The following is a 17,802-nucleotide window of genomic DNA, read 5'->3' on the forward strand; positions in this document are numbered from 1 at the left end:
TCGTGCAGTGTTCCAGTAATGCAGTGTCCACTCGTGCAGTGTTCCAGTAATACAGTGTTTCAGTAATGCAGTGCCCACTTGTGCAGTGCTCCAGTAATGCAATGCCCACTCGTGAAGTGTTCCAGTAATGCAGTGTCCACACGTGCAGTGTTGAGATTATTGGTGGATGTGTCTCTGTGAGACTGGGCACAAGTAACCCCATCGACCTGTGGCCAACCACTTCAACGCCCCCTCCCACTCCACAATGACACTTCCTGCACCACCAAATCTAAGTTATCTGACGACTGGAGGAAGAACACCTCATCTTCTGCCTTGGGACCCTCAACCACATGGCATCAACATTGACATCACTAGTTTCCAAATCTCTCCTCTCCCCCCACCTCATCCCAGATCCAACCCTCCAAGTCGGCTCTCCCCTCTTGACCTGTCCATCTTCCTTCCTAACTATATGTTCGACCTTCCCCACCGACCAATCACAATTACCCCCCCAGCTGGATTTACTGAGCACCTTCCCAGCTACCTTCCCCAAAAGCCCCACCCTCACTCTATTTATCTCTCAACCCCCTTACTCCTCCACATTTGTGATGAAGGGCTTATACCTGAAATATCGGTTCTCCTGCTCCTCGGATGCTGCCTAACCTGCCGTGCTTTTCCAGCACCACACATTTTGACTCTTACAGTGACTAATGTTACAGTGCTAAGTTTCACAGTGCCCAGTGTTACAGTGGATAGTATTAAGGTATCCAATCTCCACAGTGCCCAACACTATAGTGCCCAGCCTCACACTGTCTCGTGTTACAGTGGCCATGTTACAGCATGCAGTCTCACTGTGCCTGGCCTCCACAGCAGCCAGTGTTATACTATACAGTCTCACAGTGCCCAGTTTCACAGTGCCCAGTCTCTCAGTGTTTCTGATGTCTCACCCACCACCCCTACCACCATCACCGAGGTTTACTCTGTCCCAACCTCTAACCCAGCCCCAGTTTTACCAAGTGTCCTGTTTCGGAGATATTCCTCCATGCACTGTACTGCCGTGTTGTCCATGTTGAGGTCAAACCTATTTGCAAAGAAACATCTCTGACGGACCACCCAATGTAGATCTCCTACCCCATATACACAAACCAAGTGGCGATACCTTCCCGTGCAGGGAGGGTATAGGGCACCCCTCGCAACGTCACCAACCTCAAAGGACCACTTTACTGCCCGGCCAAGTGTCCTGGTGGCTGCTTGGGTTTAGGGGATGGAGCCTGGTACATTGGGCATTCTGTGCAGGGTAGCCCACACATGCTCGTCTGGGCTGTAGGTGTCCTCCGACCACTTGAGGAAGGCCTGGATCTCGGCACTGTCAAACACATGGCCGACAAACTCTCTGGAGGCCATGAAGTAGGCGCTGCCCACGAAGTTGGAGGGGCTGATGTTCGGCTGGTCTTTGAGTTGCGCCGTCAAGACGACTTGGTCGAGGGTATCGTGGTGGTATTGCCAACGTTTCTAAAAGGCAAGCGCAAGAGGGAGTGAGAGAGATGAGAAAGCAGAAATGATAGCTTTTCAACTTCACCTATGGCTTTTTCCCTCCCCAACTCCTCTGCACTCTCCTCGCCCCCAGCTCCAGCAAGATCCATGCACACTCCTTCTCTCAGTTACTCACCTTACAGTGGAGAACAAGGCCATTCAGCCCCTCAGGCCTTTCTCACTCCTATTGCCTAGTGCCAGTCACCTGCCAATTTCCCCATATCCCTGCCTCCCAAACCATCTCCCAATGCTCATTCGCTGAGCAAACATAAAACTCATCCTCAAACTCTCCCAGTGGATCTGGCTCCAAAAATACACTTCAAACTGTGCCCTCTGGTCATAAAGATTGAGAGCACCCGAAAAATAGATCCTTCAGCCCATCGTGTCTGCGCTGGCAAAACAGGCTCCTTGCTACTCCAGTCTCATTTTCCAGCACTGGGAACATTGCCTTTCATGCCTCACCAGTGCAATGGAGACACTTTCCTGTGGTCATCAACTCCTGGAGTGGGACATGAACACAGAGCTTTTGCCTTAGAGAGAAGGACATGGTGTGCAGGGATATAGATCTTTGAAAGTTGCATTGCAGATAGACAGGGTTGTGAAGTAGGTGTTTGATACCTTTACCTTCATTGGTCAGGGCATTGAGTATAGGAGTTGGGATGTAATGTTGCAGCTGTAACAGAGATGGATAGAGCTCTGAAAGATAGTGGAATCAAGGGTTATGGGGATAAGGCAGGAACAGGAAACTGATTGTGGATGATTAGCCATGATCATAATGAATGGTGATACTGGCTCGATGGGCTGAATGGCCTACTCCTGCACCTATTGTCCATAAGTAGGAATATCTTTGACTATCTCTGATATGCCTTTGCCATTACCAAGTGTAATCTATTGTCTGTAGAGGACATTGGTGAGGCCACTTTTAAAATACTGCATACAATTCTGGTCGCCCTTCGAAAGAAAGGATGTTGTTAAACTTGAGAGGGTGCAGAAAAGATTTACCAGGATGTTGCCGAGATTGGAGTGTTTGAGCTACAGTAAGAGGTTGAATAGGCTGGGGCTATTTTCCCTGGAGGATCAGACGCTGAGGGGTATCCTTACAGATGTTCATAAAATCAGGAGGAGCATGGATCGATGTTGAAATGATCAGCCGGATGATAGTGCACTTCACACAGCTTCCTTTATCACATACATGCAAGAAGACTCAACCAGCCGGGTCAAAGCCCACCCTTGTCTGGAGAGTCTGAAACAGGAAGCTGCAAACACACTTTTACAGACAAATCAGCATTCCCTTTTCACGAATTACATTTTGATTCCAAGCCTTAGCAACACAACTGATCAATCAGATCCTGATCTAGGTACGTGATGTTTAGCATTAGATCATTGACCTTAAACTTCTACAACACCTGTTGAGTGTTGTTTCGGTCTTCCTGCCTTCTCACTTAACGGGAGCCAGTTTCAGTAAGCTAGCTCGCTTACATACGTGCTTGGCTGCACTTTTCTGTTGCTGCTCAGAATTGTTTAGCTGACCTCCTTTTCTGTTCTTGCCCCATTTTGATTCCTTCCAGGTCGGCTGTATAGCCAAAGGTCTTTTCCCAAGGGTGGGGGAGTCCAAAACTAGAAGCATAGGTTTAAGTTGAGAGGGGAAAGACCTGAGGGGTTACTTTTTCATGCAGTGGGTGATGTGTACTTGGAATGAGCTACCAAGAGGTGGTGGATGCGGCTGGTACAATGACAATATTTAAAAGACATCTAGATGTGGACATGAATAGGAATAGGTTAGAGAGATATGTGCCAAAGGCTGGCAAATAGGACTAGGTCAGATTGGGATGACTGGTCAGCGCAGACAGGTTGAACTGAAGGGTCTGTTCCATACTGTATGATGCTGTAACTCCATACTCTCTGGTTATTGAGGTTTAGAGCACCAAAATAATAAGTTGCCCTTCAGCCCATCGTGTCTGCACTGGTCAAAAAGACCAGCTTCGAACTATTCTCATCCCATTTTGCAGCACTTGGCCCATATCCTTGAGTGTCTCACAAAAGCAATGAAGACACCTTCCTATGGCCATCAGCTCCTGGAGTAGGACTTGAATCCAAAGCTCCTCCCTCAGAGTGAAGGACACCACACATTAGATTCTCTACAGTATGGAAACAGGCCATTTGGCCCAACAAGTTCACACCAATCCTCTGAAGAGCAACCCATCCACACCCATTATCCTACCCAATATTTACCCTTGACTAATGTACCCGAACACTACGGGCAATTTAGCACGACAAATCTACCTGGCCTGCACATCTTTGTGGATTGTGGCAGGAAACCAGAGCACCTGGAGGAAACCCAAGCAGACATGGGGAGAATGTGCAAACTCCACACAGACAGTCGCCCAAGGCTGGAATTGAACCCAGGTCTTTGGCGCTGTGAGGCAACAGTGCTAACCACTGAGCCACCGTGCCACCCCTTTCGCAAGACACAAGACACTTTATTTACATTGTGTCAAAAGATATCTTTTATCCTCGGTCCTTGTGGCATCATGCATGGGAGACATGGATCCTTGGTTACCAAGGGGAGGATAGATGGTATGCAGGAATGTGGATGGTGGAACAGGATCAAAAGGGCCAATGGCCTACTCTTGTTCCTTGTATGTATGGGAGCAGATTTTTTTTTCCAACTTACATCGGAACTTGCCATCATCTCATACAAATGTAGTTTAGGCTTCATTTACGTTTCAATTCCTCAGATCTCCCCACCATGCCTCTAACCCAAAAACTTACATCTGAATTCCATTGCACTTGGACAATCGGTGAACAGTGAAGTATATTTCCTTGTCTTCATTACCGAGTGCTCATCCTGTACCCATTGAATAAACCTCACCCCAATCTCCTTTGTTCCAATGGGAGCATCGTTGACCTTTCCAACTGTGCCATCCAACTTAAACCCTGGCACCATTCTGCGAAATCTCCTCCCTGTCCTGAGGGCCCTCACATCGTTTTATAGTCAACGGAAATGACCACAACAATCCAACTGGGGCTAAACCAATTCGACATGCAGCATAACTCAACCATTTATTGGCATCAATGCCTCTATTTATGAAGCCTTCTGCTTTTCTACCCTCTTATGGCCTCCCCCATCTTCTAATGTTGATGAATGTTTATTGCCAGATCCCTCTAATCCTGCGCACTCTTTACGATTGTGCCATTACATTTCTATTACCTCTCCACATCCTTCTCCCAAAACATAGCACCTTACACTCTTCTGTATTCACCACTGACTGGATGCTGTCTGTTCATTGTGGTGACTCTGGACAATTCACATCATCCTCACCATTTGCCAATCCTCCAGGTTTATCATTGCCCCGAATATGGGCATTCTGCCACATACTCCAAGATTGATATCACTGACATATTGAATAAAAGCAGTCGTCTATTTAAGGCTGAGATACGGAAACATTTAACTTACAGGATAGTGAAGTTATGGAATTCTGTACCACAGAAAGCTGTGGAGTTTGAGTCATTGAATATATCCAAGAATGCGATTAACAAATATTTAGTTTTCAAAAGCATCAAAGGCATGGGGAGAAAGCGGTAGTATGGCATTGAGATAGAGAATTAGCCATGATCATATAGTATGGTGGGCCTCATTGAGGGCCAAATCATCTTCTCCTGCTCCGGGTCTTGATGTTTATATGTCCCAGCTGTGTGGATCATTCCCACCTACCAACCTACCAACCTCTCGTCCAAAACAAGATCCATGAATCAGGGCTTGTGTTGTCAATTTTGTTGTCCAGCCATTTTTATCTAGTGCCTAGTGAAACACTTCATTGAATCCAGTTCAGACAATATTCTCTGCATTCAAATTCTCAGCTACTTCATCAATGCATGATGCGAGGTTGGAGACTTACCTTTTGAAAACCTGCACTGACTTCGCTTCATTAATTTGATCTAAGGCAGTTTGGTGCGAATTGCTGCCATAACTACCAGCATGAATGTCAAATGCATGATACAAAGTAAACTAGGATCCATGCAGTGTGAGCCTCGGAGACCCAGGTTCAAGTCGCTTCTGCTCCAGAGTTGTGCGATAACATCTTTGAACAGTTTCATCAGTAAATGTAAGACCATTAACAAGGCAGGATAGGAGTCGGCCATTTGGTCCCTCAAGCCAGCTTCACGAGGATCATGGCTGATTCAACATTCCTCAAGTCCATGTTCTTGCCGTATCCCAGTAACGCTTAATTCCTCAACTGAGCAAGAATCTGAGCCTTAAATATATACAAGGACAGCTCTCTGTGGCTAGGAATTCCAAAGATTCACAACCTTCTCAGAGAGGAAATTCCACCTCATCTCAATGTTAAACTGGTGCCCCTTTATTCTGAGACAATAACCCCCCCCCCCTCCCCCCCCCGGACCTGGACTCTCCCATGAGGAGAACCATCCTTTCAACATTTACCCAGTCAAGCCCCTTAATCCTGTCCATTTCAATGGGGTCACCTCTCATTCTTCTAAACTCCAGTGAGTAGAATCCTGTTTAGCCTTTTGTTTTTAAGACAATCCCTCCATAATGGGGCCATCCCACTGAACATTCTCTTAACTTCCTCCAATGAAACAACATGTTTTCTTAAATATGGTGACCAGAAGTGCTCACAGTACTCCGGATGTGCTCTCACAAGCACCTTGCACAGTTGCAGTAAGACTTCCTGACTTTTATACTCCAACCCCCCTTCAAATAAGGGCAAACATTCCACTTCAGTTCTAAAGAAAGGTCACCAGACTCGAAACATTGACTCTGTTTTCTCTCCATGAATGCTACCCGACCTGCTGAGTCTCTCCAGAAATTTCTGTTTTTGTCCAACATTCCATTAGTCTTCCCAATTACCTGCTGCCCTCATGTGCAAGCTTTCCACGTTTCATTCACTAGTTCCCCTGAGTCCCTTTGTGTTGCAGCTTTCTGAAGCTTTCTCCATTTAAATAATATTCTATTCTTTTGATTTCCCTTCCAAATGAACAACTTCACATTTTCCCACATTGCACTCCATTTGCCAACATTTTTGCCAACTTAACCGATCAATATCTGACTGTAAAGCACATAAGACAACATTTTTTACTGTAACTCGATTATACATGACAGTAATATATTAGCAAGGTTTGAGAAGGTTTATAGTTCAGGTTGAGGTTCTAGATGTAGGTTTGCTCGCTGAGTTGGAAGGTTCGCTGAAGATATTGCCTAGTATGGTGACAAAACATCTCAAAATGAACCTTCCAGCTTAACGAGCAAACCTACATCCAGAGTAATATTTCAAGTCAACCTCAGAGTACAACGGGATCTTGATCAGATGGGATAATAGGCCGAGGAGTGCCAGATGGAGTTTAATGTCGATTAAATGTGAGGTGCTCCATTTTGGAAAGGCAAATCAGGGCAGGAATAATATACTTCATGGTAAAGTCTAGGGAGTGATGATGAAACAAGGGATCATGGAATGCAGATTCATAGTTTCTTGAAAAAGGAGACGCAGATAGACAGGGTAGTGAAGAAGTCGATTGCTACACTTGCCATTATTGGTCAGCGCGTTGTGTGTAGGAGTTGGGAGGTCATGCTGTGGCTGAACAGGACATTGGTTTGGCAATTTCTGGAAGACAGCATGAAATTCTGGTCTCCCTGCTATAGGAAGGATGTTGTGAAACTTGAAAAGGTTCAGAAAAGATTTACAAGATGTTGCCAGAGCTGAATGTGGAAATGCAGGAGATTGGTACTAGATGTGGAATAATTACAGACACGATGGACTGAATGACATCCTTCCGCAAGAATTCTTTAATTCTGTGACTGGCGCAGAGGAAGATTAACTTCAAGGTTCATGTTATCAGGAGGGACACCAAATCCCTTAGCTGAGTGGTCAGAAAACTCCTTACTCTTTATTTGAACTAAGGCATAACCTGTCTCCACCAATATCATAGCATAAGTCAGCCATTCGTCCCTTCAAGTCTGCTCCACCATTCAAGAAGATCACTGCTCTTCTGGTTGCAATTTCAATTCCACATTTCTATCGTTTGCCCCGGGTCCTTATCTTTTTTTTAAAAAAAGGTCACCTTGCTCACCCTTTCATAACTTCATCAACTCAGCCTTCACAACTTCGTACAGAAGAGATTTACACAGTGCAACAGCCCTCTCAGGGGAAAATAATTCTGCAAGGCATTGGTGAGGCCACTTTTGGAGTATTGGATAAATTTGTGATCGCCCTGCTGTTAGAAGGGTGTTGTTAAACTGCAAAGGATGCAGAATAGATTTACAAAGATGTTACCAGGACTGCAGTTATAAGGAGAGGCTAGATAGGCTAGGACTTTTCTCACTGGAGTATTGGAGGGTGAAGGGTGACCATATAGAAGTTTATAAAATTGTGGGGGAAATCAATAAAAGTGAATAGCCCCAGGATGGGGGAGTCCAAACCCAGAGGGCATAGGTTTAAGGTGAGACCTGAGGGTGGTGCAAATACGGAGCAAGTTGCCAAAAAGAATTGTTGTAGTGGGTACAACCACAAGATTTAACGGACGACATAAATAGGACAGGTTTAGAGGGATATGGACCAAATACAGGATAAGGGGACGAGTTCCAATTAGGATACCTGGTTGGCATGGATGAGTTGGACGAAAGGGTATGTTTTGGTGCTGTAGGACTCTGACGATATCTTATTCTACAGAACACCTTGTCAAACTTACAAGAGAAAGCAATGTCCCAGCAACCACCTTACCATGTCCCCTCAGAGAAACTTATACATTTCAAAACGATCTCTCAGATTTCCAAACTTAAATGTGTAAAAGCCAATTTGTTCAACCTTCCTTCATAAGATAAACCCTTCATCCCCGGGAAAAAGGCAGGTGAAACTTGCTGTCAATGTAATTATTTTATGTTTTAAATGAGAGAAAAATGTACAGTCTAATTCTGATGTGGTCTCATCAAGGCCTTGTATGGCACTCTCTCCACCCCTCTGGCCTGGAAACGGACTCTACATTTTGAAGAAAAATGTCTGTGCTAATGGACCTGGACGAGAAAGGACTCTGTTTGTTGGTAATTAACTATCATATGGTTTGTTGGGCTTATCACCTGCACTGTCTTGCATGTCCCTGGGTCTGGTAGGTCTTACTGTGAGCTGGGAGGCTCGTGGGCCGTCCTGAAAGCTGTCACCCTGAGAGCCGGAGGGTGGGTAGGCCATCCTGCAAACCTGAAGGTTGGTAGGCTGTCCCGAAAGCCGGAGGGTGGGTAGGCCACCCTGATGACAGTCTCCCCGAGAGCTAGATGGTGGGTAGACCGTTCTGAGCACTATTGCCCCGAAAAGGGGTAATCGGGACGGGCTGTCCTAGAGGTGGTCGAAAGCTGTGTCAGAGCAGCCGAGAGCCAGAAAGCGCGTAGGGGCGGGCTGAGATCCAGAGGGCTTGTGGGCTGCCCTGCACGCTGTCGTCCAAGGGAAGGGGGGGGGGGGGGGGCTGTCCTAGAGGTGGCCGAAAGGTGTGCCAGGATAGCCCACTGGCCAGATGGCCCATCGGGGTGGGTGAGAGCCCAATGGTACGTAGGGGCAGACCAAGAGCTAGAAGGTGGGTAGCCGTCCTCAGCGCTGTCACCCCAGGTGGGTACTGGGGCGGGCAGTCCTAGAGGTGGTCAAAAGGTGTGTCAGGGTGGACCAAGAGCCGGAAGGTGTGTAGGTGCAGGCTGCCTGACAGTGGTCGGAAGTTGGGAGGGATGGGGGCTTGCTGGGTCTGTATTATCTGCACTTTTTAACGTAACAGGATTGTCTTATGCATAAATGTCATTGTTGCTGTCTTTTCATATTTGAAACTGGGATTTGTGGTTTGTCCTCAATTCCATGTAAACTGGTTGAACGGTAAGGTTTGGGGCCTAGCTTTGCTGCTCCTCTCCCTTGTAAATTTGCTGATGTATGCAGCTGTAAATGTTAACTGTTGTGCAGTAACCTCTTTTTTGTACTTGTTTAATAAAATAAATAGGGGAATGCTCCTCTCCCTTGTAAAATTTCTATCTCTTGTATACAGTTGTAAATGTTAACTGTTTTTGTAAATTGTTTTGTAACTGTTTAATAAAATTTATAAACAGGAGATTCAGAGGTCTTCTTGATTTCGGGGACTGACTCTGTGCTGGCTGGGTCACAGTCAGTGTGTTACTGTTGGTTTCTGCTTGGTTTTTGTATGGGGGAAACCTGATTACTGAACTGGCTGAATTATTTAGCCAGTTTGTTAACTGGCATTCCTTTAGGGAGGACTGATTGTTAAACTCCTGATGCACATACTGTGTTTCAGGTGTAACTCAGTTCTCATTAGGGGACTGTTGTTTCACTGACTGGTTATAGTCCGTGTGTTACTCTTTTCTTCACTTTTGAGAAAAGGATAATGTTAATTTTGTGGTAGGGCTTAGTCCTTGTACTCCAGTTTTCTTTGTTTTTTGTATGTGTCCTCATTGTTTGGACTGAACCCTTGTGGAAGACATACATTTTACCAGAGGACCTGTTCCTATGGGGAGGCCCAGCCCTGAGCCTGGGCTTCTGAAGATTGAACACATGTGTGCGTGCTGGAAGGTGAGCACTTGCTGGATCCTGGAGTTTGGGAGAAGACCTTCCCTTCAGGAGTCGATCAAAACCCCTGTGAGTTAACCACCTTTACAATGTACTGTGTTCCTGTGAGTGGGCCTGGCTCTCCAAGGATGTGCCAGGACTCCATGGAGACTGAACACCTGTGTGCTGTGGGGTGTGCATTTGCTGCCTTTGGGAGTGGACTCTGCCCTTGGTTGTAGACTCTGTTTTTAGCAGTGGACTCTATTTCTGACAACACATGTTGTAAACTGGAGTGGACTCTGTTCCTGAGAACTCTATTTTTTTGAAGACTCTATATTTAGTCTCTGTGTACCAGAAAGGACTCAGTTTTTTCACAATTAACTCTATTGTGTTTCTTGTTGGGCTTATCACCTGCACTGTCTTGTGTGTCCCTGGGTCTGGCAGGCCTTACTGTGAGCTGGGACGTTCATGGGTCGTCCTGAAAGCTGTCACCCCGAGAACCAGAGGGTGGGTAGGCCACCCTGATGCCAGTTGCCCCGAGAGCCAGTAGATGGGGAGGCCATTCTGAGCGCAGTCGTCCTGAGAAGGGGTAATCTGGATGGGCTGTCCTCCAGGTGGTCGGAAGATGTCTCAGAGCAGCCAAGAGCCAGAAGGCGCATAGGGACAGGCTGAGATCCGGAAGGCTTGTGGGCTACCCTGCACGCTGTCGTCCCAGGGAAGGGGACGGGCTGTCCTAGAGGTGATGGAAGGTGTGTCGGGGTAGTCCACTGGCCGGACGGTGCATTGGGGTGATGAGAGCCCAGTGGTAAGTAGGGGCAGACAGAGAGCCAAAAGCAGTCCTCAGCGCTGCCGCCCCGGGCGGGTAACGGGGCAGGCTGTCCTAGAGGTGGTCGAAAGGTGTGTCATGGCAGATCGAGAGCCGGAAGGTATATAGGGGCGGGCTGCCTTAGAGCGGCCGGAAGGTGGGAGGGATTGGGGTGGGTGGGGTGGGAAGACTTGCTGGTTTTTTGGGGGTCTGTATTGTATGCACTGTTTCTTACACAAGTGGACTGTCTTATATGTATGAATGTCATTGTTACTGTTTGTAATGATTGAAACTGGGGTTTGAGGTTTGTCTTCATTTCCCTGAAAACCGGTTGAATGTCAGGGTTTGGGGCTTGGCTTTGTCATTCCCCTCCCTTGTAAAATTGCTGTTTCTCTGTATACAGCTATAAATGTAATTGTTTGTATAAACTGTGAATTGTTTAATAAAATAGAAATAAACAGGACTGTCTGTTTCCTTTCTTCCTGGTGATGGAATATAAATTGTGAGGAGCAATTATAAATGTTGTCTGCGAAAATCACAAAGCTGAATCATGAAAGAGGAAGGGGATTGTAGGTTAAGCTGGATATACTTGTACAAACAGTTATAAGCATCTGTTTCCCGCTTCTGCAAAAACAAAAACCACAATCAAGAGGTCATAAGGCTCAGTGTGGATGAAGAATGAGAGGAAATGTTGCTTTAGCAAGCAAGGAAGCAGATGGCACTGAAGGAAGATATACGCTAACAGTAGACTACAGAGGGATGTGGTGAAATGGCCAAGCAAAACCTGTACTGTTACGCACAAGGCCAGATAAGGCAAGAGATAAACAAGAGGAATGGGCACTGGGTTTAGAGTAGTGGGAGGAGGGAAAGGGAAATGAATTGTATCAAGGTTTTGTACTGTGTGCCTACCTTGTAGACATCACTCTTGCAAGAGTATATCAGATGATACTGCTGCAGCAGATCTTGTCTTGGACTGAAATTATTGAAGTGAGTGAGTTCTATTTCCCACATAAATTAAGATTCACACACTTGTCAGATGCAGTGAAAAACACCTACACACTTGACATGGGTACGAGGGAAAAATAAGCATGACTGCTGTCGGGTGGAAGTGGAAGAAAAATAAACAGGCATGACAAGGGATCTGCTCACTGAGAGCTGGCTCGAGGGGAGCTGGATCAGCATATGAAGGACTCTTCAATCCTCTTGAGGAGACTGACTTCAAAACAGCCTCAGTGTGTCTTATGTGCTGCTGTTGGTGTCTTCCTACTGAGGAGGAGTTTATTTTTAATTTTTTTTCATGGTTTGTTGTGATTGTTTTCTAGGTTTCTTTCTGCTTATTTCTGTTAATTTGAAGCTGTGCTCAGCTGCACAGGCAGCTACTACCACCACTGCTGCTATAGTCTGGGCCTGCTCTTGCTACTGAAGCCTGGACCTCGCCTGCACCCCTGCTGCTGCTGCCTGGGCCTACCTACACCTGGGGACGACTTCGACTGCTACTCCTGAGGCTGCTTCTGAAAAATAATAAACAAGACGATCAGATGTTCTGTTCACTCTGAGCTGGCTCTGAGGAAGCTGGATCCGTGTCAAGGACTCCATGTGTAAACAAAATGGTGAGTTGGTGACTGGACAATGGTCTCTGGGAAGTTATTCTTGATGTCAGGGTTTCCTGCTCCTCGGATGCTGCCTGACCTGCTATGCTCTTCCAACACTGTTCTAACCTTGACTGTCATCTCATGCATCTGCAGTACACACTAACAGTCATAGAGATGTACAGCATGGAAACAGATCCTTCGGTCTGACCAGATATCCTGACCTGCCAGCACCCGGCCCATATCCCTCCAAACCCTTCCTCTTCATATACCCATCCAAATGCCTCTTAAATGTTGCAATTGTACCAGCCTCCACCACATCCTCTGGCAGCTCATTCCAAACGCGTACCACACTCTCCATGAAAATGTTGCCCCTCAGGTCTCTTTTATATCTTTTCCCTCTCACCCGAAACCTATGTCCTCTAGTTCTGTACTCCCCGACCCCAAGGAAAAGACTTTGTCTATTTATCCTATCCATGCCCCTCATAATTTTGTAAACGTCTATAAGGTTACCCCTCAGCCTCCAACATTCCAGGGAAAACCACCTCAGCCTGTTCCACCTCTCCCTATAGCTCAAATCCTCCAACCCTGGCAACATCCTTGTAAATCATTTTGGAATCCTTTCAAGTTTCACAACATCTTTCCAATAGGAAAGAGACCACAATTGCACGCAATATTACAACAGTGGCCTTACCAATGTCCTGTACAGCCGCAACATGACCTCCCAACTCCTGTACTCCATATTCTGATCAATAAAGGAGCGTATACCAAACATTGCCTTCACTAACCTATCTACCTGTGACTCTGCTTTCAAGGAGCTATGAACCTGCACTCCAAGGTCTCTGTTCAGCAACACTCCCAAGGACCTTACCATTAAGTGTAGAAGTCCTGCTAAGATTTGCTTTCCCAAAATGCAGCACCTCGCATTTATCTGAATTAAACTCCATCTGCCACTTCTCAGCCCATTGGCCCATCTGGTCCAGATCCTGTTGTAATCTGAGGTAACCCTCTTTGCTGTCCACTACACCTTCAATTTTGGTGTCAACTGCAAACTTACTAACTGTACCTCTTACGCTCGCATCCAAATCATTTATGTAAATGACAAAAAGTAGAGGGCCCAGCACCGATTCTTATGGCACTCCACTGGTCACAGGTCTCCAGTCTGAAAAACAATCCTCCATCACCACCCTCTGTCTTCTACCTTTTGAGCCAGTTCTGTATCCAAAAGGCTAGTTCTCCCTATATTCCATGAGATCCAACCTTGCTAATCAGTCTCCCATGGGGAACCTTTTTGAATACCTCACTGAAATCCATGTAGATCACATTTACCGCTCTGCCCTCATCAATCCTCTTTATTACTTCAAAAAACTCAATCAAGTTTGTGAGACTATTTCACTATCAACCTAAGAATAATCCTTTACATGCTCTGAACCAAACTTACATTCTTTTTTGTTCACTCTTATCTCTTCAGGGGTTGCCATAAGCACCCACATAGGCCCCAACTATGCCTGCCTCTTCATCCATCAGCACCATTCCCCACCTTTTCCTCCACTACATTGATGACTGGATTGGCACTACCTCGTATTTGCATGAGGTGGTTGAAAAGTTCATTAATTCTAATTCTACCATCACCTTCCAACCTGACCTCAAATTCACCCGGACAATCTTGGACACCTTTAGATTAGATTACCTACAGTGTAGAAACAGGCCCTTCGGCCCAACAAGTCTACACTGACCCTCCGAAGAGTAACCCACCCAGACCTATTTCCCTCTGACTATTGTACCTAACACTATGGGCAATTTAGCATGGCCAATTCACCTGACCTGCACATCTTTGGACTGTGGGAGGAAACCGGAGCACTCGGAGGAAACCCACGCAGACACGGGGAGAATGTGCAAACTCCACACAGACAGTCATCCAAGGCTGGAATTGAACCTGGGACCCTGGTGCTGTGAGGCAGCAGTGCTTACCACTGAGCCACCTCCTTCCCCTTCCTGGACCTCTCCATCTCCATCTCTGGCAACCGACTAACCGCGGACATCTACGACGAACCCACCAACTCCCACAGCTACCTGGAATACACCTCCTCCCACCCTACCCCTGTAAAAACACTATCCCTTATTCCCAATTTCTCTGCCTCTGCTGCATCTGTTCCCAGGAGGACCAATTCCACCACAGAACATCCCAGATGGTGTCCTACCTCCAAAAACTACAATTTCCTCTCCCACATGGTTGACAATGCCCTCCAGTGCATCTGCTCCATTTTCTGTACCTTCACCCTTGAACCACACCCATCCCAACGCAACAGGGACAGAACCCCTTGGTCCTCACCTTCTACCCCACCAACATCCGGATACATTGAATTATCCTCCACCACTTCTGCCACTTACAAACAGACTGCACCATTAGGGACATATTTCCCTCTGCAGTCCATCTGCATTTCAGAGACGATTCCCTCTGCAACTCCCTTGTCAGATCCACACCCCTCAACAACCCACCTTCCCTGGCCTCTGAAAAGTGCAAAACCTGCACCCACACCTCCCCCCCTCACCTCCGTCCAAGGCTCCAAAGGACCCTTCCACATCTGACAAATATACTTGTACCTCCACCAATGTCATCTACTGCATCATTGCACCCAATGTGGTGTCCTCTACATCGGGGAGACAGAACTCTTACATGCGGATTGTTTCAGAGAACATCTCTGGGACACCCACACCAACCAACCCCACCACCCCGTGGCGGAACACTAACTCCCCCTCCCACCAAGGGAATGCAGGTCCTGATGCCTGGATATTCCACCTTGGAACCCTGATCCGTCTGGTTGCAATGTTGATTTCACTAGTTTCATCATTTCCCCACCCCACCTTATCACAGTCCCAAGCCTCCAACTTAGCACCACCCTCCTGACTGGGCCATCTTCCTTCCCACCTGTCCACTTGACCTTCCACAACCCCCCCCACCCCACCCCCCACCCCACCGATACCTTCATCTATCACATTTCCAGCTACCTACCACCCCCAGCCCCACACCCATCCCACTTATCTCTCGGCCCCCTGGTCCACAAACCTCATTCCTGATGAAGGGCTTATGTCCGAAACATTGATTCTTCAGATGCTGCCTGACCCGCTGTGCTTTTCCAGTGCCACACTCTTGACTCTGATCTCCAGTATCTGTAGTCCTCACTTTCTCCTACACTCTTAACCTACCTACATTCCTGTATACTCTTGTAATCAGTCTATATCCCTCCTTATCCCAGGCTCAGCCTCCTCTTTCTACCCCATCCCTTTCACCTGACCATGTTCGCTTCCACCCATCTGCTCCACCCTACCCACTGTCCAATCAAAGCCACCTTCTCCCTGCATCCACCAATCGCCATCCCACCTACCTTTCCCCAGCCCCACACCCCCATTCTGCAGCCCCTTCCTCGCCCCGGGTTCTGATGCAAGTTTCCGACCTGAAACGTCAATTGCCCTTCTATTCTGTTTGCAGCTCAACTCTCCAACTCCTCCTATATTCCTTTGTACATTCTGAACCTCCCTCCATGCAATTGAACTGTTCTAACAACCCTGTCTCTCTTTGTTACAGAGGGAGAGAGAGGAGTTACTGACGGAGAGGGATAAGTTAGTGGAGGAGAGGGATTTCAAAAGGGAGAGGGGTTATAGAGGGAGAGGGGTTACAAAGGGGTTACCCTTCCGTAACCCCTTTGTAACAGGCAGGAGTGAAGAACTGGAGGGGGGAGAGAGAGGGAGGGAGGATGGAAAACACTTGGATGGAGAGAGGCCCAACAGACAGGAAGGCGGTTACCTTTTTGAACCCTGGTGCAGGATCTGACTCAATCATGTTGAAGCCGTTCAGAGCTCTGAGGCTGCGGACTATCTCCCGGTTGGTCTTCAGGGGGAAGTCTTGGCCACACACGTCGATGAAGTACCTCCAGGGGACAGGGCTCTCCAGCAGCTCCTTCATGCAGTTGAGATCTGCCTGAACTCTGCTCCAGCCAGCATAGGTGACCCACTCCAGCTTGGCTGCGACAAAGACATTGTGGATACACGACGCGATGGCCCGAACGGCCGCATGAAATTGACTCGGGGATTTGCGGTCCACGTGGATACAGTAGACATTCTGTGGGGTGTAAATGCTCCGTAGAAGCCTCTCGAACATCTCAATGCTCTGGTGGATGACCATGGAGTAAGCCAAGGGGAAGTCTTCCTCCTCAGGGCTCAGGGGGACAGTGATATACTTGCGGGCTCTCACAAACGATCTGCAATTTCGGGTCATGTTCAGATAATCTCCCTCAGTGATGGCTTGGTGCTTGAGGGAGACAGTAATGGAGTTGAGGAGGGCTCTTTCCACCTCCTGCCTGTCCCCCTGGATGATCTGCCAGCAGGTGGAGTTCTCCTCGACCAGGAGGAGGGGTTCCTGCATTGGACTGGCGCCTGGTTTCACCAGCCTGAGGGTCAGCCGGCCCCCTCCTCTCTGGAGCAGCAGCCATTGGCACAACAAGACCACACTGAGCACACACAGCGCTGATCTGAGGCACGACCAGTGGGCATAACGCTGGCTCAGCTTGGGCATGGCACTTTCCAGAGGGCAGTGTCCCTAGCCTTCAGGCGATAGGCAAATGCAGAATGGATGCTCTCTGTGCTGGGCAGCACTGCCTCCACAAGGCTGTGGGGAAGGAGTGACTGCAATTTGCTGGAGAGGTCGCCACCAGCCAGTCCCCTCTCCTTGTTAGACTCTTGTCTTTCCTTTTCCCCAAGATTCAACGAATGACTCCGACTTTCACTCCCTCTCTCCCTGGAACTGCTCTTCCTCTGGAATTCCTCTCCCACTTTAACACCTCTCCCTCTCTCCGTTAGCCCTTTGTAATCCCTTTCCCTCTATAACTCCTCTCCCTTTGTAATCCCTCTCCTCCACTAACTCATCCCTCTCCCTCAGTAACTCCTCTCGCTCCCTCTGTATCTCCTCTCTCCCTCTGTAACTCCTCTATCTCTTTCCTCTCTCTCTGTAACTCCTCTCTCACACACACACACATTAACTCCTCTCTCTCTTTCTCTGTCACTCAGTAACTCCCCTCCTCCCTCTCTCGGTAACTCCTCTCTCTCACACACACACAGTAACTCCTCCCTCTCTCTCTCTCTCTCTCTGTCCCTCAGTAACTCCTCTCTCCCTCTCTCGGTAACTCCTCTCCCTCTCTCTGTCTCTCTCAGTAACTCCTCCCACCCTCCTCTGGATGACACCCAGCCAATGTTCCGTTGTTTCTCTCTCGGAGTCCGGGCTCCCCTCGCTCCCGATTGCCTGCCTGGCTACAGGCGTTTCCTTCCCCGGTCTCTGCTTCTCTCCGGCCGTTCCTGG

The 17,802-nt window shown here is 47.7% G+C and overlaps 1 pseudogene; it reads right to left on the minus strand.

Moving 5' to 3' along the window:
- Positions 1 to 951: 951 nt before the first annotated feature.
- On the minus strand, positions 952 to 17,022 carry LOC140454399 (beta-1,3-galactosyl-O-glycosyl-glycoprotein beta-1,6-N-acetylglucosaminyltransferase 3-like; annotated as a pseudogene).
- Positions 17,023 to 17,802: the final 780 nt, after the last annotated feature.

The sequence above is a fragment of the Chiloscyllium punctatum genome, chromosome 29 (assembly GCF_047496795.1).
Source record: "Chiloscyllium punctatum isolate Juve2018m chromosome 29, sChiPun1.3, whole genome shotgun sequence".
In the NCBI taxonomy this organism is placed as follows: Eukaryota; Metazoa; Chordata; class Chondrichthyes; order Orectolobiformes; family Hemiscylliidae; genus Chiloscyllium; species Chiloscyllium punctatum.